This window comes from Leptosomus discolor, chromosome 6 (genome assembly GCF_034619465.1).
Source record: "Leptosomus discolor isolate bLepDis1 chromosome 6, bLepDis1.hap2, whole genome shotgun sequence".
Classification (NCBI taxonomy): domain Eukaryota; kingdom Metazoa; phylum Chordata; class Aves; order Leptosomiformes; family Leptosomidae; genus Leptosomus; species Leptosomus discolor.
Window position 1 is genome coordinate 393,601 of NC_141396.1, and position 15,266 is coordinate 408,866.

At 43.6% G+C, this 15,266-nt stretch overlaps 1 protein-coding gene across 1 annotated transcript in view; it reads right to left on the reverse strand.

The window, feature by feature from the left end:
- INPP5A (inositol polyphosphate-5-phosphatase A) overlaps window positions 1-15,266 on the reverse strand; it is a 247,016-nt gene that overhangs the window by 137,891 nt on the left and 93,859 nt on the right.

Consider the following 15,266-nt stretch of genomic DNA (forward strand, 5'->3'; position numbering starts at 1 on the left):
TGGCTCCCAGTAACGCCTGGCCACAGGGCACGGTGTGAGCACGCCGCGCGTCACGGCGCTTTTCACAGCCCGGAGGCATTACCTACGTGCTTCAACCCCTTACGGGATTGCAAAATGAAAATAAACTCCAATATGCTAAAAAGCCCAGGAAATATGTGACCAGAAATAAAAAATCTTCATCCAAACCAGTAATATTTTTAAACAAAAACTACTAGACCTATATTAGCTGCCAAAACCGCAAGAAAATAATGACAGCAAGGAAGTATATGCCTAAGTCTGTAACTAAAAACACCTAAACCCTAAAACCTTCCCCCACAAAGACAATCAGAACATCCTTCTTGATAAGAGAAACATAATTCTTCCTTAGCTTTTAAGGAAAGCTTTCTAAAAAGAAAATCACAAATTGTTGCTATGTATTTCATAATCCTAAAACCATCCTTTTTGTATCTAGCAGTGGATTATATTTTTATTCAACGCATTTTCCTGTTTTAAGTGAAAAAAACCTTAAGTAATAAGAAAATTCAACTTCCCATGTTGCGCCATCTTCCTCACTTCTAAGGAACAGTCCCTTTGTTACAGGCAAGAGAAATGACATCCTGAGAAGTTAGACTAATAAACCCCCAGATGCTATTGACCTGAATGGATTTTCTCGGGAATTTACATATTTACCAACAGAACAGAATTTAATACCTGAAGTCAATAGGCTGTGATCTGGCCCTGCGTTCTCTCAAATGGGAAAACGTCGGTTTTCAGAAAGGAGCCACTCTGTTTTCAGTTGCAATGACTGCAAGTACTCTGACTCATTCAGTATCCTGCTTCGTTCCACTACTGTTTATACTTTTCCCTGATAAAACTAAAATGTAAGGCATAAAGGAAAACTAGCTTACTAGCTCAAAACAGGAAAAAAAAAACTTAATTGCTAGATATGAAAACACAACATTGATTTTGTACAATTTAGCACCCACATTTATTTCTGAATCTTTAAACAGTAAATTATCGAAATAGCAATACTTGTTTCCTGACCACATTTCACAGAAATTGTTAGAAGAATCCAAATCACTGAAATGAGAATTTTCACCTTAAACTATCCCATATATCTTCCTGGACTTTTAAAGTATACTTCATACAAGAGCGGTGACATTTTTAGGTGAGAGGTTTACAAGGATTAGCCATCATCTTTACTATTACACGCTGTGTAATCTCCCACGTAAACTTGCGTCGGCTTGCTTTAAATTAACTTTAATTCAGGTTTACCAAAGAAGAAAATCAGCCTGTAACTAAATGAGGTCAAGGACTTTGGAAGACCTCATCCAATCCCACAATACTTGGATCTTTTTATGAAGTCCATTTGATCATCATGAGTCGCGCAAATGGGCACGAGTATGTACGGCAGATTAAATAACTCTGTTTAATATTAGTCAGAAATAAGAAACAATAACTAATATTTGTAAAAAGTTACACCTGAAATATTTCACTCCGTCTTATGTTAAATGTACTTAGCAGAAAGGTCAGAGCTCCTGAATTTGCTAGATAAATAAATGTTGGTGAGGTGGATGAATCACTGGAGAATTGGTGCATGGCAGCGAATGAATAACCTGCAAATGCTTCCCAAACCCCATTATTTCCCTTTTTCCAGTAGGCCAAAGATTCATGTCCCTGCATGCCGCCAGTTCATTACGGAGAAATATCATTCCTCTTCTGGCACTCTCTGGGCGGCCTCTCAGCCCCACGAGGACCCTTTAATGTTTAATTCCCCATCATCTGCTCCAGTGAACAGCTTAATCTCTGCTTGTATGATCAATACTATATCAGTGTAAATTAAAATGACAATTTTAAAGTAATTAAGCCTGTTAATGCTCGATTCAAATGTCATTATTTGCACAAGGGATTGAGGAGAAATTACATCGTGTCCAGGGTGACAGGAAAATGTTTGAGCCTTCTCAATCCTGTTGCCGCTGTGCCACTGGAGGCTTTAGCAAAGCAGATTAACTTCTAGCTCCCACTGCCAGGATACCTATCCAATTTCAAAAGAGGATAACACAATTTGATAAATTTAATTCCAGCTACAAACTCAATTATTGTGATAATGGATGAAAACTGGGAGGAGACACTAAACAAGACCCACATAAAAAATACACTTAACTTCAGAATGAGATACAACAGTAATTGTTTTATTTGATTTGCTCTATCCCTTTTGAAAACCCTTTAAATAATTGTGATTGTTAGAAGAATAGCCAGCATTTATTAAATAGCATGAGCTCTAAGATCAAAGTGGCTGCAGTTTAAAGGATTTTGGTCACAATGGAAATGTTTGCTATCCTTTGCTTGTACAGCTACATTTATTAGACAAGTAAAATTACATCATTACAGTATTGGATCTCATAAATAGATCTATAAAACTCAACTACGCTCAGATGAAATCTCAGCCCATTCTATGTGCTGGCCTTTCTAGACCCTGCCGTGACAGCCTGTAGTCATTTATTATTTCAAAGGAAGATTTTAATAATAGAAAACCTGAAACTTTATGAGACGGCCATAGGACTCAGTTTGTATTTCCAGTCCGACTAGCTGAAAATACAGCCGAGCTCCCATTATTCGAGCTCATCTCTAGGACTCTGGGAGACAGAAGACCACAGCAATTTAGGGACGACACTGGACAGAGCCATCAGCATTTGGTATTTTGAAGCAGACGGCAAAAGTGAAACACCAGATGTCATGGATTTAATTCAACGATAAGGAACAGTGGAAAAATTCTTCTGCAAAGAAGTTCAAGCAGCAAGCAATTCCTACGGAAAGCGGCACCAACAGCTCAAAGCGGAGCCCTAAGAGGGGCAATCAGCATTCCTGTCACTGGATATTGTTTTAATAAATTCAGTTTATCTCACCGTTTGCATTTCCTGAAGTTCTCTGAAATAATTATATCGAGTTTTTATTAGCGTACATGAAACATTTTTGGCTTGTACTTCTTTGAATAATAAATGGCATATATTAAAGTGTCTACAGGTCTAATAACTTGCATCAGATCCGTGTAGGCCTGTCTTATTAACTTTTACTTTAAATTACAGCAGAATTCATCAATCAGTGTTTCTAAAAAGCAGATCGCGGATTGCCACAGACTCTCAAGAAAAATGTATCTCAGGACAATCAAAACATCTACCGTGTCTCAAGTATTTCCTCAGAAAACGTATCAAATCACAGATTTTCTTAGACGAACTGTGAAAAGAAGAACCCTAAAAGGGTAACCAAAGACTACTACAAATTGTTCACAATAATGAAGAAAATAAAAGTAAATAAGTAAACTTTAAATAGAAGTCTATGGTTTTAAACTAGATGCATTAACTCTAACACAAACAGAATTTTGAAATGAAAATTAAGGAAAGCTGACCAAGTCATGTACTGTAGGCTTAGTACCTCCTTGGGGTTCCTTCAACAGGAACCGCTGGCATGGCAGAGGCCACACTAAAGTCCTGGCTGCCATTTGCTTTCATTAAAAACAGCTTTCTCCTGAAAGAATAGCTGCAGATTCAAAACTCGGAAGACAATGTTCAGAAGTGGGAGACTGCACTCAATGGCTTGTTTTGGTGGGGTTTTTTGAGGTGGTTTTTTTTGTTTGGTTGGTTGGTTTTTGCTTTTTCTAAATCTGGAAACACTGACTATTACTGTGAGTTAATTACATTTTGCTCTGATTATTATGAAAACTTTAAATTACAAAGTTACTGCATCAAAACAGAACCAAACTGCTACCTTTAAAAAAAAATTTCAGAAACTAGTGAAGTCACAGTTGCTTTGGGATTCCCTGGTATTTTCAAACACTGCTTTACTCTTTCTGTTCTTGCATCAGGGACAGGCACAAAGACTTGCTTACTGCCACAGTGTATGATAAGCACGTATGTGTGAGCGAGAGATTACTCTCCTTCAAGAAACTTTACAGAGGAAATTAAACAGACATTTTGTGGGGGTTTTTTAAATTAAGTTGGGAAATATGGAGTAATGTTGTTCTCACATCGCAGCGCAATGACCGCTGCTGACAATCCCACGCAGTATATTCACTGGCATCTTACAGTATTTTCCCTGCTAAGCAGCACCAAAACTGAATTCAGAGGCGAGTGCCGACCACGCGACACTACGTGTATTCCACAGCTAACTGAACTGACAGAACACTGAAAGCGGTAAGGGAACTGAGGAAGACCGCGATGTTTTTCCCTGAGCTTCCCTCTGCTCCCTTTTCCGAGGCAGAGCAGCAGCGAGCGATCCTGCTACGGTCTAGATGATGACAGCTGCCTAACCCAAGTGGTCAAAGGGAGAGCTCAGTACCCGCTAGCTGGACAGAAAGAAAGACAGAAAGAAAGAAAGAAAGACAGAAAGACAGACAGAAAGAAAGACAGACAGAAAGAAAGACAGACAGAAAGAAAGACAGACAGAAAGAAAGACAGACAGAAAGAAAGACAGACAGAAAGAAAGACAGACAGAAAGACAGACAGACAGAAAGACAGACAGACAGAAAGACAGACAGAAAGACAGACAGAAAGAAAGACAGACAGAAAGAAAGACAGAAAGAAAGAAAGACAGAAAGAAAGAAAGACAGAAAGAAAGACAGAAAGAAAGACAGAAAGAAAGAAAGACAGAAAGAAAGAAAGACAGAAAGAAAGAAAGACAGAAAGAAAGAAAGACAGAAAGAAAGAAAGACAGAAAGAAAGAAAGAAAGAAAGAAAGAAAGAAAGAAAGAAAGAAAGAAAGAAAGAAAGAAAGAAAGAAAGAAAGAAAAACACTACTTTCAAATTAGTGTCTGAATAGATTATGAGAACACTTTCCTTGTAACCTAAAACCTGTGTACAGTCCATTACAGCTGCTCTGTTTTTCATTATTAGTAGTGCACGTTAATGGACATCAGACCATATGGAGCAACAAATTAACTGTTTCCCTGTGTACAATAATAGTTCCATTTATCATGCACACACTGACCTGTGTTTGCTTTACAAAGCTTATTAATTATCAGTGATCTTGGTGCTTTGAGAATAAAGAAAACACTGTTAGAATGTACCATAACTGACAGATCCATTCAGAATTATTAAACATATCTTTACTGGTGAAGGTAGGAAAAGTGTTTAACTTCATCTTGCTTTTTAAATTTCATTTTATAAGCTTTTAAAGAAATAATCTTGCTTGGTAGGAACAAAACCAACATTATTGGGAGTAGATTGATATTTGTTTATGCTCATGATTGCTCTGTTTGAAAGTAACTTTCCTTTTTAATACTATGTCCACTATCAGCTAATTCCTCTCTACTAGGCTTTCATTAATGTGTGAGAAGATAAGCAAACCCGAAGCGCATTAACAGATTATTAATCTCATCTGATCTTCGCACCTACTGCGCACATTTGGTTCATCTAGACCAAGCACTAAGGGGGGCTCCATCTGGATGATGTTCGGTCTTTGTCCTAAGCTGGCACCTGCACAGGAAGGTCTTCATACCAGCTACTGGTCTTGGACAAACAGACCCCTTTTGGTGAGAGAGCAGACGGTCTTGTTCGACCCAAATGCTGTGGGTTCAGCCCTTTTAGCAAAACCCATCCAAACGCCCCAGGGAAAACAGTATTTTATACAAAAATAACACATCCTGTCTCACTAAGGCTTCCCTATAGCTTTGACAAAAGGCAACTCGATAAATTCTCTGAGCACAACTGAACATCGTGTAACTGGAGTGGTTCTCAAGCCACGGAGAGAAGAGGCTCAGAGGCGTCAGCAGAAAGCCCCGTACCAGTTCCAGCACGAGGCACGAGCACCCTTACGGAGAAAGCACGCTGAATGAACAGGATCACAAATCTAAATTCTGAATCAGCCATTACAACTTTTTTGCTCTTTCTTTTCATGTTCACTGCTTCAGTGGTTTTCTGTCAAAAAATGCTAACAAGCCCTTAAGCTCTTTAAGAGCTTAACAATTTTTCAGTTTGGTCACCAATAGATTTCTTGCAGAATATTTGTTTCCCACATGTGGTGCTATGACACAGCATTCAATCATATTTGCCTTTTCCCTTGATATATGGTTCAGCCACAACACAGCTTGGTCAAACCTTTGCCAACACGTCAGTTACAGATTAGTCTTACTCTTTAAGAAAGTCTGGTGACAAGTGATTGAGTTAAAAGACATTCTGGCCAAAGCACCGATCTTAACTTAAAAGGACAAATGGAACACAACTAGTAATAGTTAAACAGCTGCTGACTACTTTTTTTTTTTTTTTAACTATCATAACCAGTAGAGGTTTGCTTAAAATAATGTGAGGTGATCAAAGGAATGACACAGCATTACAGCAGCTGCTGATGTTCTTGTACTGTCATCTCTTTAAGCCAATGAATTGGTATTATCAGGTGTCACAGTGATGAAATTCAAAGTTCTCCTTTTCACAAACGAAATAAAAAGGTTTTTGAAAATAGAGAGAAATACCCAAAACCATAGTGGGACTCTTTAATTTTGAAGATAAAAGAGAACCACAGAAGGAGAGGGATTTGGCCCTGGGAAGTCTCCCCTGCTGCCAAAGCAGGACCAACTATAAGTCATTCCCAACAGCGACTCGCATAACCTGCTCATGGAAGCTTCTGCTGTAAAATCTAAGGGGCTTCCATTTTTTTGTAAAAAATTGGGTTTATGTCTATTTCAGACAATGTGGGGAAATGCTTATTCCCTCTGCCTTCCTCAGTTTCCTCCCATCTAGACTAGCCATTCCCAGTACTGCTAATCCTTCACAGTTTCTATTTTCTCAAGCCCCAGTAGCTCTTGCTGCTCTTCTCCGAACTCCCCAAACCGCTTCCAGGCAACAGCACTGCCACCTTCCCGAAGAGGTGGCACTATTCAGATGCAAACTGCTCACACCCTGGTTGCAGCAGGGCAGCTTATCTGAGGAGGAACCAACCCAAAGACGTCAGAAGTTCTGACGTGTCATGTGTATGTTTCCTTTAAGGCACACACAAGGAAAACCGTGGATGAAACGGTGACTCTCAGAAGTCAGTGGCTAAACATAAAAAAGCAGGTAAATCCTGTTCCTACCAAGAATTTACCTATCATAAAATCATGTAATTTCACTGCACTTGGGCTTGGATCATAAATCATTCACAGTCTATTTTGCAAATTAATGGGTGAGAAAAAAAAAAGAATTGTAATTTTCCAAGAGGAGAACTACCACCTCCGTTAACAGGGAAGAGTTTGCACCTTCTTCAAAACTGGCTTTGCTGCGTGAGTTGTGAATGTACAAGCTGAAAGGGATGCCCAGTTCTAGGTGGGATCTTGGTCCTCCGCCAGGCACCAGGGCCACTGAGCCTTGGTGAGCAGGCATTATGCTGCTATCGACACCTCCAGAAGCGCAGGGCATAATGCACTCCTCTGAGAGGCCAGAAAATACCTCATACTGTTTCTTTCCATTTGGAAATACTTCTGAATAGGAAAGGCAAGAAGTCCAAGTGACTAAGACCGTGCGAACTTCATGAAGCTCAACAAGGCCAAGTGCAAGGTCCTGCACCCGTGTCAGGGCAATCCCAAGCACAGACACAGGCTGGGGGATGAGAGGATCGAGAGCAGCCCTGCGGAGAAGGACTTGCGGGTGCTGGTGGGTGAAAGGCTGGACACGACCCAGCAATGGGCGCTCACGGCCCAGAAAGCCGATCACACCCTGGGCTGCACCAAGAGCAGCGTGGGCAGCAGGTCAAGGGAGGGGATTGTCCCCTTCTGCTCCGCTCTGGTGAGACCCCTCCTGCTGGGCTGCGTCCAGCTCTGGGGACCCCAGCACAAGACAGACATGGACCTGCTCGAGCGGGTCCAGAGGAGGGACATGAAGATGCTCAGGGGCTGGAGCAGCTCCCTGTGAGGACAGGCTGAGAGAGGTGGAGGTGTTCAGCCTGGAGAAGAGAAGGCTCCGGGGAGACCTTAGAGCGGCCTTCAGTGCTGAAAGGAGCTGCAGGAAAGGTGGGGAGGGACTCTGGATCAGGGAGGGGAGTGATAGGATGAGGGGTAACGGTTTCAGACTGAAAGAGGGGAGATTAGATGAGATATTGGGAAGAAATTCTTCCCTGTGAGGGCGGTGAGGCCCTGTCACAGGCTGCCCAGAGAAGCTGTGGCTGCCCCCTCCCTGGCAGGGCTCAAGGCCAGGCTGGATGGGGCTGGGAGCAGCCTGGTCTGGTGGGAGGTGTCCCTGCCCAGGGCAGGGGGCTTGGCACTGGATGGTCTTTAGGGTCCCTTCCAACCCAAACCATTCCCTGATTCTACTGGGCTAGATACAGCTGTCAAGTATGGATAATGACTGCAAAGTTATGAAGGAAGAAGACAATGTTTTTAAGACTGTTATTCATTCTTGTTCTCCGTCTCTACGTTGCTAAGAGAGCAATCGAACCTGTGTTTTTACTATTTTGCTGTCGTCTTGGCCTACATCCTTACAGAACTGTTCCTTTTCCATTTTTATGATTACTGGAGTGGACCTTTTATGAACAAACTCTAAGAGTATCAGTTAACGCATACTCAAAAGGAGTCCCTCAAAATAAACACAGGATCTTTGCTATTTAGCACACACATAGGAAAATGTCAGGTTTACAAACTACATTTACAAGACTCACATCAGTAAAAATCCCTTTTCTTTTCTTTTTTTTTTTTTTCACTCCCCTCCTCACAAGCGATCTGAAAGCATATGAAACATACTACAGGTTACAAAATGGCTTTCCCAAGACACGGTGAACTATCAGTGAGCTGGTAATGGCCAGCAAGCAGTCTCCACATCAGAGCTCAAAACCCAGCCGTATTTTGGGCTCTGGTGCTTCATTTGCTGTTTCTGCTCCCAGACCACCAGAAACAGCATAGCTAGGCCACCACAAATTCACAACGACCCAACTGCTACGATTAAAAAAGCATACATATGCATATGCAAATGCACATCCCTGCAAATGCCAAAGGCTTTAAAATAGCAACAGGAACAGCAGACCAGCAAAAACAGTGTTAAAAGCTTCTTACCTCCTTTCCCTCTCTCCTTCTCCCTTTTTAGGAGGAAGACCACAGCTTATGCCCTAATGGTCTGGGGCATGAGAGTGACTTGACTTACACGGTGTGTAGAAATTCTTCAACAAAATTCAATCCTGTAACTTGAATCAAGCCTACAATGCTCAGCAGAGGAGATTCAAAGGCTCCATGCCAGAAATAGAAAAGGAGAGTCAGAGAGAACATCCACTACAGCGGTTTCACGGGGTCACTGTGACCCACTCCCCACCTCCCAGTTCCCCGTGCAGCCCCAGACAATTAACCCTTGGGTGCTTTCTGTTAATGCGACCCGTCCTGCCGGCCGGGAGATCCAAGCGACCCAAAGCAATGAAGCACCCCTCCTCACACAAGATTGCTAAAGCAGAGGGTGGGATCTCGAGTGCCCCGACTCCTGACACCCCAGCAAACTGCCCACTGTTAGTGCCCTAGAGCAGGAGGGTCCGGTGCAGCCCGGCGGGTCCCTGCCCGCCCAGGCGTGCTGTGCCACAGCCACATGCCTGCAGAGGCGCCCGGCCGGGGCTCGCTGCACTCCAGTCTGCTTCCAGGCAGGAAAGGAACACTCAGAGGCAAAACTCTTCAAGGGCACCCAGGTACTCTGTGCATTCAGGCAAGCTGCACGCCTAACACAAAACGTTGGTAACACGTGCTTGTCCACGCTACTGCCACACAAATATTTTCATGACAACATCCAGCCACAAAGTTCAAACTTCCACCTCACAGTGTCTGCTGAAGAACTTTCTCTTCACACTTCCTATTCTTCCTTTCTCTGTGGCAGGCTCCAGATCCCGCTGTGGGCACGGAACAGCACCTTTCCCTGGCCAGGAGCCTCCTCGCAGCCGACCAGAGCATCACCCTGCGGCAACCATCACCGTGGCCCAAGTGCCTCGGGATACCCTGGCAAGTCCAAGGTTTCATTGTTCATCTCTAAAGTCTTATTTGAAATTTTGTCCGCTATAACTGATGGCCCTCCTTACCCCTGCAGCCAGCACCTCCCGGAGAAGCGTGCTGCAGGAGCCATGGAGCTGTCAGTCTCAACAGGGAAATCCTGGGAGCAGAGACTGCAACGTCTCAGGGTCCGACCCACTGATCTGAAGCTCACTACTAATCCAAGTCTAGAAGGAGAATATACCACGTTTTGACAGTCACCCCACCCCCACTTCTTTTAGTACAGTCTACTCTAAATTATGACACTTAAAAAAATAACCTATCTATCCAAAATGCAAAGCTTGTAGAAATTGTCTTAGGTCAGTATTCACTGAACAGACGGTGACACATCATATTTTTACATATGCATGTGACAAACCTGGGAGCTTGTGTGTCAAGCCATGACACACGAACACTAGACAAACACATGCAGGGTTTAAAAAAAAAATATTTAAAAACCAGTACGAACCCCAGGAATTTTAATCAAACTCCTGCATGTGGATACATTTGAGAGAATTTAACGAAAAGTATCTGTTGGCCAAGTCCAGGGAGCCTCTGGACGTTAACAGGACGCACACGAAAAAAAACTGGCTGATGAAATGCAGCTACGCGGGAAAGCGGGCAATGACTAAACTGCGACCAACTCCATCAAGTGATTTATGGAGCTCTTTTTATTCCTCTTAATTGATCATGTCTCCTTGTATTAAACACAATAAACACACGAGCTTCACTGTATTTGAACCATCGGGCACCAGCCAGTGCCTGGGAAAGGAGCCCTGTAAAATGCCAATTCACACGCACAGAAATTTGCAAAGGTACGAGCACCAACTCGGTGAAAACTGGGGTACATTTAAGACTGCCCAGTAAAGACCTAATTGCTTAAGGGGCTTTTTAACACACTTTTTTCACACTGCCCAAACTTCTCTCTCTTATGTTAACGGAAGAAGCCACTCCGCTCTCATCGCAACTCTTCTTTCCCTACCACCTCTAAGAGCAGAGCAGGCGCTCTGCCATTTCTTGTCAAGACCTTCAAAAGCAGGTTTGTAAGAGCTGAAGAGGACAGCAACATCAATGTATCTGTTCCCGAAGAATGCTTTGATATCAAGAGATCAATGGGCTAGTTTGTAAGAGAAAACGACTTCTCTGAAAATGCGCGTTTCTGTGTTTCAGGGCTTGCGCTCCCCAGCACACCTCCGCTCCCCAGCACACCTCCGCCGCCACCACTCACCACCACGCGCAGCCCCAGCGCACGAGCGGAGCGCCAGCGCTCGTTACACTGCTGCGTACCTGCTGCTGGCTGGATGCAGAACGCAGTTAAACCAATGAAGCAAAAATAATCCATTTAATGCTTATGTGATGCGATGCCTTTATACGGGGTTTCTGTTGTTGTTACAGTGCCTCTATTCATTCTTATGCTTTAGCGGTTCAACTGCAATTTATCAGCCTGTACTGGAAAATACCTGGCACCTACTTAAAATGCATGGAGCTAGCAATAAAATTAACCTTGTGGCAATTGTTTTCCCACATGTTTGACAGACCAATGTCAGCTCATCTGTTAGAAGGAAATAAAAAAGTCAAGCCTAAATGTACAAAAAATTATGATGGAAGCCTTAAATAAAGCAAGGGTAATGCAAGTTTATTGAGTCAAAAATCAATCAATCAATGAGCGAGTGGATTAGGAGCACCTCATAAGCCCCAAAGAAATAATTTGCCCAAACACTGGGATTTAACGGTATAGAACCAAATTCCAACACTTTTAGGAAGTAAGTAATGAAAAATCAATTCAAAAGGAAAAACAGATCAAGAACCCTGGATTCTGACACGCCGACACATTTATTGCTGAATACCATTTCTTGGCTGACCCGAAAACTTCGGAAGGTGTTTATTTACTTTCAACACCTTCCAGAGATCAATATTTTTAATTTGGATCCGAGTTATTATTTTTCACATCACAGCATCGGGGAGCGGAGTAAAGTGGCTCATATTTTAGTGCTAAAAAGATCGATATGACAGTTTCACCTTCACTGCAGCCCCCCGCAGCCGCCTGGGTGCACATCATAACACCCCGCAGGGGGGTGCAAGTGCCACGGCGCGGGGAGCAGGTCATCACCCAGCCACAGAGCCAGACAGCCCATGATTTAGCTGATCATGAAGGGCCCGGTGCCCTTAGAAAACCAATCTTGTTTCTCTCACTTTATCAGGCCTGTCTTTTACCCAGTGTACGGGAAGGGGGAGGGGGCAGGAGGAGAGAGAAGAGACGAGAAAAAGAGGAAGGGAAGGAGCAGAGTAAAAGACAATCAGTTTCATAAAGCAGATTACGTCCCTCATCGTAAACGCATCCATTCGTTTTTACCTTCCTTGAACCAGGGCACATCTGTAATCGATAATTAATTTTCCATAAATTTCAAAACATTGTTCTGGTAGCTGAAAGGGAACGAGCGTGCAGGGGAGAGCAGGAGGGAGGATCTCTTGCGGTAAGAGGCACCGCTCTTGGGCTCTGGTGGCTCTATTGATCGCTGCGATTGGGGCTGATGGAGGCAGGCAGGGAGAATTATGGACCCGGCCAGCGGACCGCTGCCCTGACATCTCTCTCACTGCAGCGGCTTAAGGATGTGCTGCCTCTCCAAGAGCCAAGGAAAATGGCACATACCATGTCCTGCATTGTCACAGCCAACTTCACTCTGGTCTGGATTTAGCTACCTCATTTCCACCATCATGTACTGACTTGAAAGGCACCTTTTACCCAGCCTTAGGGCTTCAAAATGCCCTTTCTCAACAGCATTCATCCTTCCAGGGCAAGACACTCAAGATGCTACACAAACACTAATGCATCACCACAGAGAAGGAAGGCTCTTTTAAAATACCTGCAAGAGCGTTAACTTGGGTTTTACTGGACGTAAGTCAGTGACATGGAGGCTGGGGACGGGACATATGCAGCACAAGCAGACAAGCACAAGCCCAGCAGGGCTTGGGAGACTCAAGCTTACACAGGCACGCAAGCACTGCACAGGTCACTGCTTCAGGCAGACTACACTGTAATTACAGACCAAGTACTCTCATCCTCAAGGAAACACACCTCAAAAACAAGGGCTAATGGCACACCTCTGAGTCACTTCTTAGCAAAACATTCATGTCTATCCTCAGAAAGTCACTGGTGATACTATAAAATAGCTGTTATTTGCCATTTAGTGCAGTAGCCAGTTCCTTCAAAGGACAGTTCATGTGAAACTAGGGGGATACAACAAAGGAAAAGTGTCTAGAAGCAAGAAGCATTTATGGGGAAATCTCACACCTTCTTCTTAACATGTCCTAGAAAAGAAGCAGCAGAGACAGGGAGGAAATGTGATTCTGTGGACAGGCTGCTCAAAGCAACACATTCTTTTCTTAGCATAATTAATAGCTCATGCTCTTTAAAAAATTGCTTTCATGAAGTCCTATGCTTGGAAGAGTAACGAATGATAGTCATCCTCCCGGAGTATGCTCCAGAATACTAACTGAAAAGTAAATGCAGGACTATTTCTCCAAATTATGTATCTGAGCTAAAGGTCATATTAAAGGAGCAGCATTATGTAATGACATTAACTGAAAGCCAAGCAGCTTCTGGCTTACTGTCAGCAGCACTGCAAAGTCAGGATAAGGAGACTACCTCGGACTCGCGGGGACACGCAGAGCAATCAAGCACACAGTCTTCCTGATACGCCTCTTCTGTATTAAGACGCCTGCTTTTAAATTCAAGCCCTGAAGGGTAACAGTGGAGAATCGCAGCCGACTAACAAATGATCCAAATGTATGGGCGGTCACCTGTGCCTGTGTGACACCCTTCAGAAGGAACGGTCTTTGGATTTCACTGCAAAGCACACTATTTCCCAATCAAATCTCGGCGACTCAGTAAAACATTCGTGGTTTGTCGATCTCCGTCAATCAGAAACCAAAGTACCGATTACAAAAAATCCAGCTTTGGATCCAGGTCAAAGAATGCGATTTTCAACTCTTACATTAGTATTAGGAGATCAGACAAAAAATACTTTAAAACCTGGCTGAGACTAGCCTAGGATCCTGGCGCTCTCACGGTTATCTGAAAGTGTGGCAGAGCACAAGTTCCTGAGTTGGTATCTCTCACCTGTGAGAAATGCTAAAGACTGAGGACAGGTCCAAGGCCCCCTTGGAAAACATCGATCACTGGGTATGTTTCGAGGGAGACGCACACCTTGGATAGCGCTCTCCTGACTTCTCCACTCCATTATCCTTGCTAAGGAACATCACCCTCCCCTCCTCCTTTGCTCGGTCAGTACAACAACAACCGTTTTACCAGCCTGTTAACATCCACTGCAATCTCTGAAGATTTACGGACACTTTGCAAGCGCTATTTTGTTGGCTCATGGGTAAAAGGCAAAAAAAATTAAGTAGACCTTCAGAGCGCTAGAAATCGTAAGGAACGCTTGCCAAGTGTCATCGTCTCCTGCCCCACAACCTGGTTCAGGATTTGTGCAGATTCACAGTCTGGCCCTGTCAGACAGGCTGTCTGCACACACAAGGTACTGCAAGTACTGAAATCCAGTAGTAAACTTCAAAGCTCAGTGTGCCTACAAAAGCTTAGGGGTGGACGTACTTAAGACTGAAATAACGCAGCATCCTGAGATACAGCTCAGAGTCTTCTGTACCCGAAGTACCCTGTGGTTTTCTCCCGCCACCTCTCTGGGGTTTTGTTTAAACAACAGAGGATTCTCAGATGCAGATTTCTCACTGGAAGCCTGAACTTCCTCTGTGCCAGCCTGGACCACCATCGCTGTGAAGACCGCTGTGTAGCACGTGCTCAACTGCTGGCTTAGGCTCCCCTTTCATTTGTCTGAGACATGACCAAGTCATCCCAAGCAAAGACGGCAGCCTCTGCAGGAACCGAATCCCAGACGGCCATTCTCACCATCTGCTGACCTCCTGTCAGTACAGCCTTGGTCCTCCTGGAGGTTCAAGCCTATTGTGACTTCCTAAGACTACAGCCCATCATGGATAAAATACTTTCCAGATATACAAAACAAGATACCTGGCCAAAGAGGTGTTAGGAGAAGCCAACAAGTGCATCAGGCAATACACAGAAGTGGAAGTTTCCTGGAGTTGGAAAGCCCCTGGTAAACAATAAAGAGGAGAAATTCCTATCCAACTGAGGAACTGCCAAGTTCTGACCTCATGGACATCACAGGCATGGGATAAGACGTTTTGAGTCAATACCTGTTCTCAGGGTTGCTTGTAAAAGTCGCTATTTCTCCTGTTTTAACAACTCTCCTGCCCTCGTTTCTTCTTCGAATATTCAGAATGTATTTTATTTACTCCA